The 21,919-nt window shown below is 41.9% G+C and overlaps 1 pseudogene; it reads left to right on the top strand.

The window, feature by feature from the left end:
• LOC110525642 overlaps positions 1 to 21,919 on the top strand; it is a 54,466-nt pseudogene that overhangs the window by 20,628 nt on the left and 11,919 nt on the right.

Raw genomic sequence — 21,919 nt, forward strand, 5'->3', positions numbered from 1 at the left:
TGGAAGAGGACATTTGTCTTAACCTGTCAATATTTTCTCTGAAACGTTGGATTTAGACTTGGGGAGAGCAGAGCACCTCTGTCCACACACTGGACAGTGAAGGAGTTAATGCATGTCTGTTTGGCCTGTGGAGAGAATCACACATAAACCTCAATGTTCCAGGTCTCACAGCATGGTTGTTTTCAGAACTGAATGGACAAGAGTTATACAGCTTTTACATCCAATCATTGACCTCCAAAGAAGCCTGTAATCAGAAATTCAGTTTAAAGATGAGAAGGAAACCCAAATGAAGTCCCTTATCCTAACCAACTGCATCTTTAACTTGTTTCTTTGGTTTTCTGAAATATCTTCATTGTATAAGGCATACTAGTCTATTCACAAAATGAACATAGTGTACTAGAGGTAACCAACAGCAAATCGTCAGACAAGTGACTGCACTCTCATCAATGAGCATGGGCCTGTGGGGTGCCAATTTGTCCAAACCATGTGAGGGGGCAGAGGTGGCTGCCTTGAAGTGCCGGTGAGTGGGTGCCTTCCTTTGGGGAAAACCACTTCCACAGTAATCTGTCTGTCTCTGTGGTCCGGCAGTGGCAGACAGTCAGAACCGGTTCCCAGGCAGCTTCCTGTGACATCCCAGGCCAGACCCAGGGAATGGGCTACAGTACAAGGAGCCCAGTGGACAACCCTGCCTCCACTGACAGACAGGCAGCTGCCTCCCTCACTGTTTATTTGTTTATCCAGAAGCCCACAGAACCACAAGACAGGAACCCCTGCTACCTCCATAACCAGTGCTGGCCTGTTCAATCAGTCCAGTCTGATCTGAGGAGGAGCAGGGAGGGGGTGGGTGGGGGCTGTCAACCAGACCTTTAGAACTAACAACATGAAGCAAATTAGGGGGAGCCAGGCTGTGCTCAGGATATGGCTTTATTGGCTCTCCAATAGTAGGGATATTCAGTATTCATCAAGCACATGTTAGGACCATAATCGAAGGTAACATCATTGAATGAACAAACATGAACACAAAGATGATAATGTTGTATCTAACAATGAGTTTCAATGTGTTTTTACAGGTTGAAAGAGACTTTGAACGAGAATATAACAAGCTCCAAAAGTAGGTTTGTTGCCACTAATGTTAAAGGGGAACTCCTCTTTTCAAACTCATATTCATTATCTCTAGCACCAAACCAGTGTCTACATATGTGAAAACGGCACATTTCTAAATTTTGTCGAAAAAAAATCAATGTTAAGTTCTACCCGATGAACTGATCTTCAAACACATGAGATTTGTGGGCAGCAAGAAAATACCCTTAAAAATTGATATATTTTAATCCTACTATGTGATGTCACAGAGAGGCATTTTTAATACCTTTTTTCTCTCTTTTTAACCACAGATCATAGAAATGTGCCATTTGTACATACAGTGCCTTGCGAAAGTATTCGGCCCCCTTGAACTTTGCGACCTTTTGCCACATTTCAGGCTTCAAACATAAAGATATAAAGCTGTATTTTTTTGTGAAAAATCAACAACAAGTGGGACACAATCATGAAGTGGAACCACATTTATTGGATATTTCAAACTTTTTTAACAAATCAAAAACGTGCAAAATTATTCAGCCCCTTTACTTTCAGTGCAGCAAACTCTCTCCAGAAGTTCAGTGAGGATCTCTGAATGATCCAATGTTGACCTAAATGACTAATGATGATAAATACAATCCACCTGTGTGTAATCAAGTCTCCGTATAAATGCACCTGCACTGTGATAGTCTCAGAGGTCCGTTAAAAGCGCAGAGAGCATCATGAAGAACAAGGAACACACCAGGCAGGTCCGAGATACTGTTGTGAAGAAGTTTAAAGCCGGATTTGGATACAAAAAGATTTCCCAAGCTTTAAACATCCCAAGGAGCAATGTGCAAGCGATAATATTGAAATGGAAAGAGTATCAGACCACTGCAAATCTACCAAGACCTGGCCGTTCCTCTAAACTTTCAGCTCATACAAGGAGAAGACTGATCAGAGATGCAGCCAAGAGGCCCATGATCACTCTGGATGAACTGCAGAGATCTACAGCTGAGGTGGGAGACTCTGTCCATAGGACAACAATCAGTCGTATATTGCACAAATCTGGCCTTTATGGAAGAGTGGCAAGAAGAAAGCCATTTCTTAAAGATATCCATAAAAAGTGTTGTTTAAAGTTTGCCACAAGCCACCTGGGAGACACACCAAACATGTGGAAGAAGGTGCTCTGGTCAGATGAAACCAAAATGGAACTTTTTGGCAACAATGCAAAACGTTATGTTTGGCGTAAAAGCAACACAGCTGAACACACCATCCTCACTGTCAAACATGGTGGTGGCAGCATCATGGTTTGGGCCTGCTTTTCTTCAGCAGGGACAGGGAAGATGGATGGAGCCAAATACAGGACCATTCTGGAAGAAAACCTGATGGAGTCTGCAAAAGACCTGAGACTGGGACGGAGATTTGTCTTCCAACAAGACAATGATCCAAAACATAAAGCAAAATCTACAATGGAATGGTTCAAAAATAAACATATCCAGGTGTTAGAATGGCAAAGTCAAAGTCCAGACCTGAATCCAATCGAGAATCTGTGGAAAGAACTGAAAACTGCTGTTCACAAATGCTCTCCATCCAACCTCACTGAGCTCGAGCTGTTTTGCAAGGAGGAATGGGAAAAAATGTCAGTCTCTCGATGTGCAAAACTGAAAGAGACATACCCCAAGCGACTTACAGCTGTAATCGCAGCAAAAGGTGGCGCTACAAAGTATTAACTTAAGGGGGCTGAATAATTTTGCACGCCCAATTTTTCAGTTTTTGATTTGTTAAAAAAGTTTGAAATATCCAATAAATGTCGTTCCACTTCATGATTGTGTCCCACTTGTTGTTGATTCTTCACAAAAAAAGACGTTTTATATCTTTATGTTTGAAGCCTGAAATGTGGCAAAAGGTCGCAAAGTTCAAGGGGGCCGAATACTTTCGCAAGGCACTGTATGTAGACACTGTTATTGTGCTGGAGATGACTTCGTTTGTCATTTGTACTCCGTTTTACATACTGTATGTATTGACTCTGCATCATTAGTGCAGCAAAAACCCTCATTGCAGATGAACCCGGAGTTGACAGACTAGAAAACATAACGAGTGCCATTGATTTTTAGAGGTGAACACACATGCCTGTTCTCTCAACATTTAACCTTGAAATAATTATTTTCATGGGAAATACCATGTTAGAATCTTTCACCTCTCTCTTCTGACCCAATGCTGAAGTGAGTTAGGTTACACAATATACACTGAACTATAATATAAACGCAACATGTGAAGTGTTGGTCCCTTGTTTCCATACACACAAAAAGCTTATTTCTCTCAAATGTTGTGCACAAATTTGTTTGCATCCCTGTTAGTGAGCATTTCAGCTTTGCTAAAATAATCTATCCACCTGACAGATGTAGCATATCAAGAAGTGGATTAAACAGCGGGATCATTACACAGGTGCACCTTGTGCTGGGGACAAAAGGACACAATTAAATGTGCAGTTTTGTCACAACGCAATGCCACAGATGTCTCAATTTTTGAGGGAGCATGCAATTGGCATGCTGACTACAGAAATGTTTACCTGAGCTGTTGCAAGATAATTGATTAATTCTCTACCATAAGCTGCCAATGCTGTTTTACAGAATTTGGCAGTACGTTAAACTGGCTTCACAACCGCAGACCACGTGTAGCTACGCCAGCCCAGAATCTCCACATCGGGCTTATTCACCTGCGGGATCGTCTGAGACCAGCCACCCAGACAGCTGATGAAACTGGGTTTGCCCACCCCCTAAAAACTTCTGCACAAACTGTCAAGGAAGCTCATCTGCGTGCTCGTCGTCCTCGCCAGAGTCTTGACCTAACTGCAGTTCATCGTCGTGACCGACTTCAGTGGAGGTGTGCTCATTTACAGATTAATCCCGGTTTCAAATGTATTGTGCAGATGTCAACGTTATGAACAGAGTGGCGGTGGGGTTATGGTATGGGCAGGCATAAGCTACAGACAATGAACACAATTGCATTTTATCGATGGAAATTTGAATGCACAGAGATACAGAGACCAGATCCAGAAACCAATTGTGGTGGCATTCATCCACTGCCATCACCTTATGTTTCAGCATGATAATGCACGGCCCCATGTCGCAAGGATCAGTACACAACTTCTGGAAGCTGAAAATGTCCCAGTTCTTCCACGGCCTGCATACTCACCAGATATGTCACCCATTAAGCATGTTTGGGAGACACTGGATCTATGTATGACAGCGTGTTCCAGTTCCCGCTAATATCCAGCAACTTTGCTCAGCCATTGAAGAGGAGTGGGACAACATTCCACAATCAACAGCCTGATCAACTCTATGTGAAGGAGAAATGTCACGTTACATGAGGCAAATAGTGGTCATATCAGATACTGACGGGTTTTCTGATCCATGCCCCTAGTTTTTATTTATTTTATTTTTAAAGTTGTGACCAACAGATGCATATCTGTATTCCCAGTCATGTGAAAGCCATAGATTAGGGCCTAATTAATTTATTTAAATGAACTGATTTCCTTATATGAACTGTAGCTCAGTAAAATCTTTGACATTGTTGCATGTTGCATTTATCTTTTTCTTCAGTGTAGATGGTTTGTGTGAGAAGCATTCTCTTGCCCAAGACCTTCTGTGAGCTAGCACATAGGAGGCCCTCCCCTGTTGTGTGTCAGAGGTTAAAGAGACTCCCCAAGGGGCCTGCAGACTGAGTGAGAGCACTTCACATTTAGGTTTTGTTGAGTAGGAGACATGGCACCACAATACACATTTCTTACACATGATGAGTAAGAGGAGCAGGCATGTACAGACGTCGTAGCACTCCCCTCTGTTACATATTGTTAACTCTTAGTGAACATAAATCTGCCATCTAGCTCTTTGAACTGTTGTTGAATTCAATAATCTATTAATTTGTGTGGAAATATACCTAGTGTCATTTGAAAGACAGGTCGGGTCAAATTTAGCAAATTATTTCATCATCCAATGCCTTCCACAGTAAGTCTAGCATCTATAATCCCATAGCAATATTTGTCTACCTGAGATCAGCTTCTAAATCCATACTCCTACGGCATTATACCGCAGCATCTGGGAGTGTAGAGAGGCTGGCTGTTGTCGGCAGTAAAGGGCAAACTGTTGGGGCACACAGGAGCGAGGAGTAGCAGCTGCTCCAGCAGGCCTCCATTAACACCTTGTAGAAACGGACTTCTGGCCCACATCCAGAAGAGCCCTCCTCAGCCCTCGCATTCTCCTGCCTCCCGTCAGTTCACACAGATTGGAGAATGAAGATGGAAATAGGAAAACGGTTGTTTTTTCAGTCCCCTTCTCCTCCCCCCTCCCTTAATGAAACCCTGAAAACTGATGTGACAGCATTCTCCTGGGAGTTGCTAAACAGCCCCTCGTTTCCCTTAATTGATATAATGAACGGCACACGATTCAGCCTCCGTAGTCTCGTAATTGCCATTTTAACACCCATCATTTAAATGAATGCAGAGGGATGATTGAAGACATAAATGCTTTTATGCCAGAATTTAGTTGACGGTAACAAAAAGCAATCCTAGTATTTTTAATTAGCAAAAGGGAAGTCATAATAATGTGTTTTATATTAAATCAATGCATTTTTGTAATCCTATTGAATGTCCCAGTCCATAGTGACTTGTAGGTGTTTATTTGTAACATGCTGGCTGGACTGAGATATCCCATTAAGACTGTGTCAGTGAATGCTTTATAGAGATTAGAGGGGTTTGATCAGGATGGACACAGTCCACCCTTGTTTAGTACTCTCCCTCTCTCCCTACTCTAGCTGCTAAATGTAAAAACATGATCCTACTGTCAATTTGCTCTGTTGATGCCCAACTGTACTTGGACAGATGCTTACCAAATGTCATATGTTGTATTATTGTGATATCCAAGGTACACCTGAAAAAAAATCCCTTCCTTTACAGGTTGGAAGATCAGACAAAGAAGCTCCACAAAGACATGAAGAAAAGCCCAGAGGCTGATATAGGTTTGTTGTTGACCCAGTGTTGTATATTTTGGCCCAAAAAATGATTTCCCACTGATCATCTTTTCTTTTATGTACAAATCTCCTTTGTCATTAACTTGCTCTCATTCATCTCATCTCTTTCACACGCTAGGCATACATTTACTGACACCTTAATTGTTGTCCCTGTCAGGTTTTTCAGGGGCATGTCTTATGCAATTTTGGAAAAAAGAATTTTTTGAATGTGAGGTTTTATTCAGTAGCCCTTAAAGATTAGCAACATTTCTCACATGCTTCCTACTCATAACTTGTGTATTTCTGCGCAGAAGAAATCTATATTTTTGGTTGGCTCTTTTGGAGATGGAAATGGGTATCTTTGGGAGGAGCAGTAGCAGAATGTGCCCCTGGTAGATAGCTACTCTGAGGGTGGAGAGGGGAAGGATGGGGGAGTGTGGGGCTTCATTTCCTCTGCTTTGTGCTCTGGAATATGGGATGATGCCTCATCAAAGTATCAGAGCTGTCAATGTCTCATTAGAATTAATGGATTCCATCTGTTGCACAGGTCCTTTCTCCACCAACAGCAACCAAACAAAGAATAGACCTGCCTGCACAATATGTTAGCACACAGTGTGCTCCACACAGCTTTTCATAACACAATAATTTGTCTAGTCTATTTAAAGTAAGACGATGAAATTGTGGGCTCTTCTGAGGCAAGTCCATATAAGCCTTTAGAGAGACATCTTTACTGAGTCGGTATATCACTGGCCACGAGCCATTTTTTTCAATCTGTTTGACTGCAAGCAGAAAAGCTGAGTCAAGTTCTATATTGGCAACACAAACGGTTTATTCATTACCTGATACAATGGAATTTAAGTTAGACTTTCTGTAGCTTGACAACCATGTTTAAGATCTTTGCTCACCAACTGCAGTGCAATCTTTTTGTCCGAATTCAGAAAAAATACACAATCCGATTTTGACACGCTAGCCAATACGTTTTACCCTCTACATTTTCGAAAAAAAATCGCATAACAATGCCGCAGTCATTATCTGTGGCAATATGTTGTTCAGCTTGGCTGCGATTCATTCATTTAAAAGCAAAACTGGGAACTGTCGTCATTCCACGCACATAAACTGACCATGATGCTTGCTGCCAATAGTTTTCTTTCTATCTGATTAAAGGGGTTGAAGTCCAGACAGGCTAGACCTATTTTAGGAAACTTCCTGAATGGACATGGATAATTAGCGAACTCATACACGCATACCCACCCACCTAAAAGGATCCGTCAATCAAAGCAGCCTGCAGCGCATCCCACAGACACAAGCAAATCACAGTTCTCCTTTCCCCAAAACAAAACGTATTAAAAACATTGTCTTTAAATCCTTTCTGTAGGATATCAAAAACCACTCTACATTAAAGGATAATGCTAAATCAATGTAGCCTATCATAGAATTTGATGAAAGTTGTACGGGGAAGATATCGAGACAGCTGTGATATAAGCCTAGGCTATATCAGGATTAAATTGACAACCATTATAAAATAGGAACACATGCACACAACCTGTCCATAGCCAAACAGCCGTTGATCAATTTTAGTGAAGCAACGGGTGGTGATGTTGACACTAGGCCTACATTTTATTTTGAGTGAGTGCTTTAACTAAATCTTCGCAAAAAAAGGGTAAATTCCAGTAGATATTTTTTGGTCTGTATTTCAGGGTTGTCTATATCACATTTTAGCAGGCCTATAATACATAGCCTAATATATAGGCTATATGAATGATTCGTTAATATATTAACTTCTGACTGATCTCCGTCTTCACTGTTCCCTTCTTGCGCAATTCACGTATCTCTGCTAGCAAAGCCACTGGCCTCTCTCTTTCCCCTCTAGGTCTCGAACGAGTAACTTATAGATAGACAATGAACAGCAATATTGTTTAAAATATATTTCAAGCTATTTTTATTATGCTAATTTTATTTTCGCAGGGGCGCGGACATTGACTCTAGGGGGTTAAACTAATAGGCCTTTTTGAGAAGAGAAGCATCGATCGATCCTCTTGCTTGCTGAATGGCAATGAAATAGGTTACAGCGTTGGCAATGAACTGGCGGAGAAGTTTTAATGGCGAGAGTGACGTGTAGCTCTGGTGTGATGTGATCACGTTGGCTAAATTGATACATTGCATCATTGATTAATTGTAAACGCAAAAAACAGGCAAATATAGATGAATTAATTCGCACGAAGAACACCGACCTGTCAGGGGTAGTATCCCAGATAACAATTTCTATTGGTCAACAGTTTATTTTCACGTGCGAAAAGAAGCAAAAATCGAACCTGGGCCAATACTAAATAATTGACTGATTTACGGCAGGATATTTCGCAATTAGTGTGAAAGGTGTCATAAACAAGACGTGCTGTATTTATTTTTTCCGTCTAAATTATTCGGACAAAAATAAAGAACTTGGTGAGAAAGGGCCTTTTAGTCAGTTTCATAACCACTAAATCAACGTGGTTTGTTTTACCCACATAGACATTATCATGTGAATGCCAGGTTAGGGCAGGCTCAACCTGTTATTACAAAACCAGAAACTCCACCTGCATATGTTTGATTGACAGTAAATGGGTCTTTACCTGATCCTAAGAGTGTTTGAATGAGTCCTACGTTGAATCTGATGTTTTTCTTTTTTTACTTCCTGCCTTATCAACTTCTTTTCTGTCCCCAGTGCAGCTCATTTATTTTGATTGTGATGCTGTGATTCAATATGCACTCTAGGTCTAAAGATAAAGTGTCAAGGGTGCAGATTAACAGTAATTGGCACTGTAGAAACATTTGCACAGATTCCCAGTGCTTTTGTGAATATTCATGAGAGCAGCCGAGCCCACCACACCCTCAACTCCTTCCAACTGATGCTGTGCTGCTCTATCCTACTTTTCCTTTCAGTTTATTACACGAAAAGCTCAAACTTTTGAACCCCTCCCGCTGTGTCAGTCTTGGCACAGTGCTAACCTCTGCTGCTAGCCATGCCCACCAAGCATTTTTTATTTTACCTTTATTTAACTAGGCAAGTCGGTTAAGAACAAATTCTTATTTTCAATGACGGCCTAGGAACAGTGGGTTAACTGCCTGTTCAGGGGCAGAACGACAGATTTGAACCTTGTCAGCTTGGGGATTTGAACTTGAAACCTTCCGGTTACTAGCCCAACACTCTAACCACTAGGCTACCCTGCCACCCCATGTCTGGGCCAAATAGTCAAACCAGGCCAACAATTAATAACACAGATTGTATGTTGGCATGGTGATGTTTCTCCGTTCCGCCATATCTATTTGGTTATGGCGTTTAAAAAATATATATAATTTCCCTCCCTCCCTCCTTTCCCTTCTCAGGCTCAGTTTTAACATGGTAATAACAATATTCCTTGCGTGTTCTATATTTGTCTCTCAGCCATGTCCAAGGCAGCAGTGAAGATATCAGGGGACTTGCTCACTAACCCACTGTGTGTACAGGACCAGGCTTTTCTGGAGTCCATGACTGCTCTGGACACAGCCATGAGAGGATGGGCTCCTTCAATCAGGAGAAGGTCAGGTACTGTCTGTGCTATTCCTCAGCCTCACACCACAGCCGAGTCGTTCCCCTAGATTATTTTCCAGGTGAGGTGCAATTGCAAAAACCTCAGAGCAACATCTAGGTCAGGTCCTCTTGCATCGAAATTGTCTATTGAAACCAAAATATACAATATACTCTTCTAGGCAGGGGGGCAATAAACTGTATACTCTTTTAGGCAGGGGGCCTATACAATGGTAGAAGAAACCCTCCCCCAGCCTAGCTTTCACAGCTCTACCTATGAGCATTTGATTCAGAATTCTGACAGGTATGCCTCATACGCTCCCCTCTCTTCAAACACTCAAACGGCTGAAACCAAAAGGGTTTGGTTTTCCTAAGTGTATTTTCATCTTTGTCAATATTGTGTGAACGAGAAGAAAAAACTCACTCAGGATCTCTTTTCTTATCTTGTCTTCTTTTGAGAGCGTCTCCAGCAGCACACTGGTCTATTAGCTGCTCGTCTTTGTCGAATATCAGAGAGCTGTAGATCGGATGCATTTGTGACTCACTAGTGTTTAAAATAACTCGTACTATGGAATAGCTTCACTTGGAAATGTCACAGGCTGTTTTAATGGGATTTGTTCTCTGCATGATCTTCCACAGTATCTCTATGTGAGGAATGCTGCTTCTGTTCTCAGCTCCTTTATATTATTTGCCATGTGTACATCACATATTTGATTAAAATCATCGCTGCAGGTAATCATAGGGATGGCATTGCATGTGTGTTTCTTCAGGGCATTGCACTGTGAGAGACATCTCTGTTAAGAGAGAGAAGTCAACAGGGAATCACACTGATCATCAAGAATGCAGAAAAACAAATATGTACAAGACCTGATTCTACTACAATTTTAGAAGAGTGCTTTTTCCATGAGTGTGCTTTAGACTGGTTTTCCCAGCGTCCTTTTATGTCTTGTGGCCTTACCTTGAGTAACAATGTCCCTCTCTGTACATATTCTGAAGATCTCTGTGAATTCCTTTCAAGCACTCAACAAGGCATTCAGGCATTCTTCCAGCAAAGACTGGACGTAAAACACACAGTGTGCTCAGATCAACTTTTACAGTAGCCATTTGGAATGACTGGACAAAGATGTGTGTGGTGACTGTGCTTGTGGTTCACAGCTTGTGACCTATGGTAGGTCTTTTCAAGAGTTTGGCTTGGTGGTCTGCCAAGACCAGTCCTTCCATTTTGACTGTATTTAAGATGAAATGTCTTCTCATTCTTCTGAAGATTGGAAATGAGTAACATTTTTACATCAGAACAAGAGTTATTCTCCCCTTAAAATCTGGAACTCTTGCAAAAGATGAAGAGTAGTCAATATTCTCTACCCAATTTCTATGAAAATGTCCAAGGCAAATGTATTTGTGATTATCCATTTTCAGTCTGCTTTTCTCTTTCCTTCTCCACTTCCCTCTTAGTTAAACAGTGTGTCAGAACCCTGAAGTGTAGTTAACATCTCTTACTGTTCTCCTCTGAGTCCTCTTCCCTCTGGCTATGCTAATAACCCTCGTAACCTTCACCTTGGACAAAAATGGGAGGCCAGCTCTGCACTACACAGCACTCATCTTGCTGGACTCTACTTGAGCTTTCGAAATCATCTCGAATCGGTTTTGAGCTGCTTTGAGTCATATGGTCAGGAACAGCAAGATGTCTATGTGGTATTGTATTTTTACATCACTGGCGTTTTGCAGGTCAGAAACAAAGGTGCAGGTTTGCTGTACAGTGCGTAGGATTGGAGGCGTTGGCTGGCTCCATAGGGTATAATTTCCCTGCTTGGCTCCATGGCCATGGTCTACTGGACAGTTCTCTAGCCAGGCAGCATGGAGCCAAGTATACCTTCTTACTTATGGAAGTGAAGCAGTCATCATAAGTTAGAAAATACAAAAACCAAAATACATTATTCTCCATTATATTGAGCCTGGTAGTTAGGTAGCCTTCACAGTATTTTGACATGCAACCCTTCTGTTATCACAAGTTGGTGCTTGAGTTTAGAGGCCTCCTTTTCAGACAGTCTCAGTCGATAAGATGTTTGACATGACTGTGTTCTGCTGCAGTATGTCTCTCTGAGCAGCATAGCTTGGCATTCGGTTAACTGGTTGAGAGCTGACGCACAAGCAAAGCGTTTCTAGGACCTTGGTTGGTCAGTTGCTTCAATATTTTTTTGAATATCACCTCAGGAGTCCAGAGTTGTTAAAGCCCAGTGCAGCTCTCCAGAATCATACTCCACCAGCTCTCCCTCCAAGCTGGCTGTTCCTTCCTTCTGACGGCACCACCAACAACTCAACTGCTCAAGCAAAACAGACACAAAAGCAACCACCCTTTGCTCTCTTTGGTGTTGAGAGAAGATGTTCTGCCGCGGGGCTGTGAGTGAGAGAGCGAGCGAGCAGATAAAATGTGCAGGGATAATGAAGGCAGCAGTGGCCCAGGCCTGTGTGTTTATTTCTGGGGCTGAGGAGGGCGCACAGCCCCCCCGGCACACTGCTGCTGAAGCCGAGCCCCAGTGAAAATGGCGGCTGAGCAGTAGAGGATGCTCCGTTTGGAGGGATATTGATTTCCTCTGCGATCTGCGTGTATTTTTGGGAGGCCTGTGTGCCGGGATGGCCTCTGCCCCGTGACTCACTCATGGAGACTGCTGCTAGAGTTCTGGCCCCAGGCACTGCTGGGCCTCAGTGGAATAGTCCTGCCCCCCCCCCCCCCCCCTCCTCTGTGAGAAGGGGCAGAGGGTAGAGGGCACCAGCATGCTTAAGCAAATGTGCTGTTGTTGTTCTCCCCGCTTACTGCATGCACTCACCTCAGCAGCAGCGCAGCTCCAGACTTTTCTCTCTCCCAGGGAGGGGGGGATGGTGTGAATATGTAAAACAGAGGAAAATGTAAATTCCCATGTACTTATTTGTTATTGGTTCTCTTGTTTTCCCTCAAACCAAATTCATTTGTGTTATGTACTTGTTTTAGCGAAGCAGTGTTGATGTGTGTGTGTCTTCTCAGAGATGGTCAGGGCATTCAGAAAGCTCTGCTGTTTTACAGTATTTGTTTCTTATATTCTGTGATTGACTATCCTTCCAATAACTAGTGAGCAAGTGATTACTTGTACTAGGCTCACTGTTCACATGGAGCTGTCACTTTATGGAGTTGTCTTGCCACTTTTATTTCTCATGAAATGTTCTTAGCGATGTTGTTCACTGGAGTTGTTTGCCAGGTTAACTTAGCGTTCTGTCAGAGATCTAGCATTCATTTTGACTATGCAATATAAATGACACTGGACATGTTGTTAATTGTGTGCCAACTTCTATTGATGGGACTTTGGCGTCAGGGCTGGAGGCCTCAAGATGAGATGTTAATTTACTTCCATTTAACAAATTCCCCCTCCCTCCCTTCCCCTGTCGGCTCTGGCAACGAGAAGGAGAATGCAGGAAAATATAAACTGTTATTGTTAAAATGTTTGTTTGCAAAGAACTTTCATCTTGTAAAGCAACCCACCCTCCGCAGGATTTGAAATCAGTGGGGCTTTGCTTTCATGTCCGTCCCCTGACAGTTGTATCCTTTTGTATTGTTGAGCTCAATGAATATTCAGGGATTTCTCCTCGGGGCTTGTGTACAATAAAACAGTCAACGTCACAAAAGTTTCTTTGCAACCCGCCTCACCTCCCTCCCCTCTGTCTTGAGTGCTCTGTTTGAAAATACACAATTGTTGATTGTTTGCGTGGAGGCAGGGACTTGGAGGAACTATTATGTTCAACTTGATGTAATCCACTTTGACAACACATTTTAATTCATAAAGACATTCATATTAAGAGAAGTACTGTACTTAAAAAAAGAAATTGAACTTTGACCCATGTCTGTTCGTCCACAGGTGAACCAGATTTCGAAGACGGTGATCGATCCTCTTAAAAAGTATGTGTCTATCTAGACCTGCACCTCTCCCATTGTCCGCATGTTTTTAATACATCACAAGCCACAGCTGCTGTGTCTGTAGAGTGGGAAGGAGCGCACACACAAGGGGAGTTGGTACGTAGCATTAGCTCCAGAAGGCGCTGTAATAAAGCATAGCAGATAGTAAAACTGAACTGGACAGGGGAGGGAATGGGGCTGCTGTGGTAGTGTGTCTGGAAGAAAGTTTAAAGTTTAATTCCCTATACTCGCCCCCGTCCGTCCGAGCACGCAGTGAGTGCTATTCCATTCCTGAAAAGCCTGACACACACACACACACACACACACAGAGTGCAGAGGCGGTAGAGGGAGTGGCCAGGCAGGGATCCCATCCGTCTTCCGTAGTGCTTGTTAAGGTCCTGCTTCCTCCTGCTGGCCCCTCCCCCAGAGGCTGCTTTTTGGAGTGGGGTGTGTGTTTGAGAGAGAGGGACTCAATGTGTTTGTTGTCTGGTGAATTTGTGTGTGTTTTAACTTTTTTGTTTATAACAAAAAATCTGTCTGAAATTCCTGATCTTGTCATGTCAAACCCCTGGCAAAATTAACTTTGATGGAACATATGAATGCACTAGTTAGTGATTGTGTGCATGCACTATTTGTCTCCTCGTGTGTTCTGGTAGCAGAGCTGTGACAGGATGGAATGGTTCTAATTTCCTCTTCCTGGTGGGCGGCAGGCGGACGTGTGGGCAGGCTCTGAATATGGCAGAGGGCCCAGCTTCCTGGGCCAGGGGCAGGGGATTGGCTGGAGAGCAGGACTGTCTCAGGACAGTACACAAACATACACCGCATTGGACGAACACATTGTGGGGAGAGACTGGTTGATCTCTTAGGCATTCCTAGTTTATCACCAAACTTTTATTTTTAAATGTCTTTTTTTTTTCTTTTTTTTTACTAATTTTTCTCCCCAATTTTGTGACAGCCTTGCGTTCCTATTTTTTAAAATTAGTTTTGCACTGTTGGTGGTAGGTGCTCTTGATTCAGCAGCCCTAGCGCCGGGAAGGCAAAATGTTCCCATTTTTAACTGAAGGTAGAACTCCGCCTACCCAGCAGGCCCAGAGAGCAAATCAAGTGCACCTATAGGCCCACCGCTGACCAATCAGATAGCTCAGATCACTGTGTCTGCACAGTTTCTTCGAGCCATAGACTGGGGAAAAAAAGCCTAGAACACACAGCAAAGTTGATACTGTGATTTCAAAACTTTTAAAACCATGACTAGAGAGACTCAACGAATACAGCAAAGAGCTGCTGTTTTTGTGTATGTTCATGTTTAAATTGTTATTCAGCACTGTCAACATTTTTGTTCAACACCTTTCTTTACTAGCCATAAAATGCACGTTATCCCTAGTTCCACACGCTACAACCAGGACTGCAGCTGCAATGAATGAGTATAGCAAAGTGTTCCGATAAGCCTGCATTGTTATTATTTGCAGCCGGTGTGTCTTTTTTAATATCAAGGAATATTTCACTTTCTCTGGTCATAGGAGTAACAACATGAATTGGTGCATGACTTGAGTTTCACCATCAGCTGGAAGACTATGTCACCTTTTCTCAGCGGAGTGCGGAGGGATGGGTGAGAGGCAGCCTCAACACTGCTCCCTCCATCCCTCCCTCTCCAACTGACCATCAGATGCAGGCCCATCTGTCCAGTAAAACAAAGCAAATTATTAAGCTCACTCAGCTGTGCCTCACAAGTAACACAACAAATGATCCATTATCTGTGTGATCATATACAGTGGGGGGGAAAAGTATTTAGTCAGCCACCAATTGTGCAAGTTCTCCCACTTAAAAAGATGAGAGGCCTGTAATTTTCATCATAGGTACACTTCAACAATGACAGACAAAATGAGAAAAAAAATCCAGAAATTCACCACATTGTAGGATTTCTAATGATTTTATTTGCAAATAATGGTGGAAAATAAGTATTTGGTCACCTACAAACAAGCAAGATTTCTGGCTCTCACAGACCTGTAACTTCTTCTTTAAGAGGCTCCTCTGTCCTCCACTCGTTACCTGTATTAATGGAACCTGTTTGAACTTGTTATCAGTCTAAAAGACACCTGTCCACAACCTCAAACAGTCACACTCCAAACTCCACTATGGCCAAGACCAAAGAGCTGTCAAAGGACACCAGAAACAAAATTGTAGACCTGCACCAGGCTGGGAAGACTGAATCTGCAATAGGTAAGCAGCTTGGTTTGAAGAAATCAACTGTGGGAGCAATTATTAGGAAATGGAAGACATACAAGACCACTGATAATCTCCCTCGATCTGGGACTCCACGCAAGATCTCACCCCATGGGGTCAAAATGATCACAAGAACGGCGAGCAAAAATCCCAGAACCACACGGGGGGATCTAGTATATGACCTGCAGAGAGCTGGGACCAAAGTAACAAAGCCTACCATCAGTAACACACTACGCCCCCAGGGACTCAAATCCTGCAGTGCCAGACGTGTCCCCCTGCTTAAACCAGTACATGTCCAGGCCCGTCTGAAGTTTGCTAGAGAGCATTTGGATGATCCAGAAGAAGATTGGGAGAATGTCATATGGTCAGATGAAACCAAAATATAACTTTTTGGTAAAAACTCAACTCGTCGTGTTTGGAGGACAAAGAATGCTGAGTTGCATCCAAAGAACACCATACCTACTGTGAAGCATGGGGGTGGAAACATCATGCTTTGGGGCTGTTTTTCTGCAAAGGGACCTGGACGACTGATCCGTGTAAAGTTAAGAATGAATGGGGCCATGTATCGTGAGATTTTGAGTGAATACCTCCTTCCATCAGCAAGGGCGTTGAAGATGAAACGTGGCTGGGTCTTTCAGCATGACAATGATCCCAAACACACCGCCCGGGCAACGAAGGAGTGGCTTCGTAAGAAGCATTTCAAGGTCCTGGAGTGGCCTAGCCAATCTCCAGATCTCAACCCCATAGAAAATCTTTGGAGGGAGTTGAAAGTCTGTGTTGCCCAGCAACAGCCCCAAAACATCACTGCTCTAGAGGAGATCTGCATGGAGGAATGGGCCAAAATACCAGCAACAGTGTGTGAAAACCTTGTGAAGACTTACAGAAAACGTTTGACCTCTGTCATTGCCAACAAAGGGTATATAACAAAGTATTGAGAAACTTTTGTTATTGACCAAATACTTATTTTCTGCCATAATTTGCAAATAAATTCATAAAAAATCCTACAATGTGATTTTCTGGATTTTTAGTTGAAGTGTACCTATGATGAAAATTACAGGCCTCTCTCATCTTTTTAAGTGGGAAAATTGCACAATTGGTGGCTGACTAAATACTTTTTTGCCCCACTGTACCTAATAAAAAAATATTTATATAATTTCAAAATGGTCTGCGAAGAACAACATTGGCAATTCAAGCATAGCCAATATGCAGTGTAATATTTTGGGCCTATAGCCTACTGCACAAACATTATTTCTACAGAACTGTTACAGGCTTACATTTTGAAAATGTTAAAAAAAAACATATATATATTATATAGAGAGAGAGAGAGATCTATCGCTCAGATTTTAATATACAGTGCCTTGCGAAAGTATTCGGCCCCCTTGAACTTTGCGACCTATTGCCACATTTCAGGCTTCAAACATAAAGATATAAAACTGTATTTTTTTGTGAAGAATCAACAACAAGTGGGACACAATCATGACGTGGAACGACATTTATTTGATATTTCAAACTTTTTTAACAAATCAAAAACTGAAAAATTGGGCGTGCATAATTATTCAGCCCCTTTACTTTCAGTGCAGCAAACTCTCTCCAGAAGTTCAGTGAGGATCTCTGAATGATCCAATGTTGACCTAAATGACTATTGATGATAAATACAATCCACCTGTGTGTAATCAAGTCTCCGTATAAATGCACCTGCACTGTGATAGTCTCAGAGGTCCGTCAAAAGCGCAGAGAGCATCATGAACAAGGAACACACCAGGCAGGTCCGAGATACTGTTGTGAAGAAGTTTAAAGCCGGATTTGGATACAAAAAGATTTCCCAAGCTTTAAACATCCCAAGGAGCACTGTGCAAGCGATAATATTGAAATGGAAGGAGTATCAGACCACTGCAAATCTACCAAGACCTGGCCGTCCCTCTAAACTTTCAGCTCATACAAGGAGAAGACTGATCAGAGATGCAGCCAAGAGGCCCATGATCACTCTGGATGAACTGCAGAGATCTACAGCTGAGGTGGGAGACTCTGTCCATAGGACAACAATCAGTCGTATATTGCACAAATCTGGCCTTTATGGAAGAGTGGCAAGAAGAAAGCCATTTCTTAAAGATATCCATAAAAAGTGTCGTTTAAAGCCCCACACGCCACCTGGGAGACACACCAAACATGTGGAAGAAGGTGCTCTGGTCAGATGAAACCAAAATTGAACTTTTTGGCAACAATGCAAAACGTTATGTTTGGCGTAAAAGCAACACAGCTCATCACCCTGAACACACCATCCCCACTGTCAAACATGGTGGTGGCAGCATCATGGTTTGGGCCTGCTTTTCTTCAGCAGGGACAGGGAAGATGGTTAAAATTGATGGGAAGATGGATGGAGCCAAATACAGGACCATTCTGGAAGAAAACCTGATGGAGTCTGCAAAAGACCTGAGACTGGGACGGAGATTTGTCTTCCAACAAGACAATGATCCAAAACATAAAGCAAAATCTACAATGGAATGGTTCAAAAATAAACATATCCAGGTGTTAGAATGGCCAAGTCAAAGTCCAGACCTGAATCCAATCGAGAATCTGTGGAAAGAACTGAAAACTGCTGTTCACAAATGCTCTCCATCCAACCTCACTGAGCTCGAGCTGTTTTGCAAGGAGGAATGGGAAAAAATGTCAGTCTCTCGATGTGCAAAACTGATAGAGACATACCCCAAGTGACTTACAGCTGTAATCGCAGCAAAAGGTGGCGCTACAAAGTATTAACTTAAGGGGGCTGAATAATTTTGCACGCCCAATTTTTCAGTTTTTGATTTGTTAAAAAAGTTTGAAATATCCAATAAATGTCGTTCCACTTCATGATTGTGTCCCACTTGTTGTTGATTCTTCACAAAAAAAAATAATAATAATATATATATATATATATATATTTGTTTGTTATATATTAAAATCTGAGCGGTAGATCTCAGCTTGCATTTTAATTTGGCTTGCATTTTAATTCGGAAAGTGATCTTGACTCAAAAGGTTGGTGACCGCTATTTTAGGACAAGGAAAACAAGCCGTCAGTCCTGTTGCTGTATATGGCGTTGAAACTCTGCATATTGTAATTAGACATCAAAGTAGAGGACTGCTTTATTAAGCCACCATACATTAAGCTTCCATTAGAAATAAAATGCCATTAGTCCACCAGTAACAGAATGTTAATCATTGTTTCTGAAGTCTCAATAGTCTTGATGTTTTTGTGTCGATCTGTAAGAAAATGTGTGGAATCTTAAATAGAGCCGAGAATGGCCTGAGCCTGGACAGTGTTAATGGAGTTTTTTTTATTTGTCACTTCAATGGGCTGTGTACGTGCCAGAGTATGTGTATTCAAATTTAGGCTACACTTAGTTGGGTAATTAACACTCACTGTATTAGGACAAATATAAGCACCCACCAACATATCCAGGAAATGATGAGCACGAAAATGTGCTCTCCCTTTCTCTGTCTCTCCTTTTCTCTGTCACTCCCTCTCTCCATTCAATTTCAGGGCTTTATTGGCATAGGAAACATATGTTAACATTGCCAAAGCAAGTGAAATAGATAATAAACAATAAAAGATTAACAGTAAACATTACACTTACAAAAGTTCCAAAATAATATACATTTAAAATGTCATATGTCTATATACAGTGTTGTAATGATGTACAAGTAGTTAAAGTACAAAAGGGAAAATAAATAAACATTAAATATAGGTTGTATTTACAATGGTGTTTGTTCTTCACTGGTTGCTCTTTTCTTGTGGCAACAGGTCACAAACGGATTGTTTTCTAATTCTTTGTGGGTCTGTGTATCTGAGGGAAATATGTCTCTCTAATATGGTCATACATTTGGCACGAGGTTAGGAAGTGTAGCTCAGTTTCCACCTCATTTTGTGGGAAGTGTGCACATACTGTAGCCTGTCTTCTCTTGAGAGCGGGGACTGCCTTCGGCGGCCTTTCTCAATAGCAAGGCTATGCTCAGTGAGTCTGTACATAGTCAAATATTTCTTTAATTTTGGGTCAGTCACGTTGGTCAGGTATTCTGCCACTGTGTACTCTCTGTTTAGGGCCAAATAGAATTCAAGTTTGCTCAGTTTTTTTTGTTAATTCTTTCCAATGTGTCAAGTATCTTTTTTTCTCATGATTTGGTTGGGTCGAATTGTGTTGCTGTCCTGGCTCTCTGTGCGGTCTGTTTGTGAACATAGCCCCAGGACCAGCTTGCTTAGGATGTTCTTCACCAGGTTAATTTCTCTGTAGGTGATGGCTTTGTAATGGAAGGTTTGGGAATCGCTTCCTTTTAGGTGGTTGTAGAATTTAAAGTCTCTTTTCTGAATTTGGATAATTAGCTGATATTGGCCTAATTCTGCTCTGCATACATTATTTGGTGTTTTACTTTGTACACGGACGATATTTAGCAGAATTCTGCATGCAGAGTCTCTATTTGGTGTTTGTCCCATTTTGTGAATTCTTGGATGGTGAGCGGACCCCAGACCTCACAACCATAAAGGACAATGGTTTCTGTAACTGATTCAAGTATTTTTGGCCAGATCCTCATTTGTATGTCGAATTTTATGTTCCTTTCGATGGTATAGAAGGCCCTTGCCTTGTCTATAAGATTGTTCACAGCTTTGTGGAAGTTACCTGTGGCGCTGATGTTTAGGCCGAGGTATATCGCTTTTTTGTGCGCTCTAGGGCAATGGTGTCTAGATGGAATTTGTATTCGTGTTCCTGGCAACTGGACATTTTTTGGAACACCATTATTTTTGTCTTACTGATATTTTCTGTCAGGGCCCAGGTCTGACAGAATCTGTGCAGAAGATCTAGGTGCTGCTGTAGGCCCTCCTTGGTTGGGGAGAGAAGCACTAGATCATCAGCAAACACTAGTCATTTGACTTCAGATTCTAGTAGGGTGAGGATGGGTGTTGCAGACTGTTCTAGTGCCCTAACCAATTCGTTGATATATATGTTGAAGAGAGTGGGGCTTAAGCTGGTACCCTGTCTCACCCCCAGGCCCCGTGGAAAGAAATGTGTGTTTTTTGCCAATTGTAACCGCACACTTGCTGTTTGTGTACATGGATTTTATAATGTTGTATATTTTCCCCCCAACACCACTTTTTATCAATTTGTATATCAGGCCCTCATGCCAAATTGAGTCGAAAGCTTTTTTGAAGACTTCGCCTATATTTTGGTTTGTTTGTCAATTAGGGTGTGCATGGTGAATACGTGGTCTGTCGTACAGTAATATGGTAAAAAGCCAATTTGACATTTGCTCAGTACATTGTTTTCGCTGAGGAAATGTACGAGTCTATCCCACGGTAGTTATTGGGGTCAAATTTGTCTCCACTTTTGTGGATTGGGGTGATCAGTCCTTGGTTCCACATATTGGGGAATATACCAGAGCTGAGGATGATGTTAAAGTGTTTAAGTATAGCCAATTGGAAGTTGTGGTCTGTATATTTTATAATTTCATTTAGGATACCATCAACACTACATGCCTTTTGGGGTTGGAGGGTTGTTATTGTGTCCTGTTGTTTTAATTACATTCAATGTAATTGGATAGTCCAGTGGGTTCTGGTAGTCTTTAATAGTTGATTCTAAGATTTGTATATGTTTTTGCTGTTTGTTCTTTGTTATAGAAGCGGTTTATCCATACATCTCCGTCTTCGTGTTGTTGTTTGTTTAGAGTTTTCCAATTTTCCCAGAAGTGGTTCGATTATATGGATTCTTCAATTACATTGAGTTGATTTCTGACGTGCTGTTCCTTCTTTTTCCGAAGTGTATTTCTGTATTGTTTTTGTGATTCACCTTAGTGAAGGCGTAGGCTCCGGTCTCTATGTTTCTCAATTTCTTTCTGAGGTTTTTGCATTCTTCATCAAACCATTTGTCATTGTTGTTAATGTTCTTAGGTTGTCTGCTTGAAATGTTTAGATTTGATAGGGAAGCTGAGAGGTCAAATGTACTGTTTATGTTTTTTACTGCCAAGTTTACACCTTCACTATTACAGTGAAATGTTTTGTCCAGGAAATTGTCTAGAATGGATTGAATTTGTTGCCTAATTGTTTTTTGGTAGATTTCCACACTACTTTCCTTCCATCTATAGTATTTCTTAATAGTATTCAGTTCCTTTGGCTTTGATGCCTCATGATTGAGCAAAGCTCC

The sequence above is a fragment of the Oncorhynchus mykiss genome, chromosome 6, assembly GCF_013265735.2.
Source record: "Oncorhynchus mykiss isolate Arlee chromosome 6, USDA_OmykA_1.1, whole genome shotgun sequence".
In the NCBI taxonomy this organism is placed as follows: domain Eukaryota; kingdom Metazoa; phylum Chordata; class Actinopteri; order Salmoniformes; family Salmonidae; genus Oncorhynchus; species Oncorhynchus mykiss.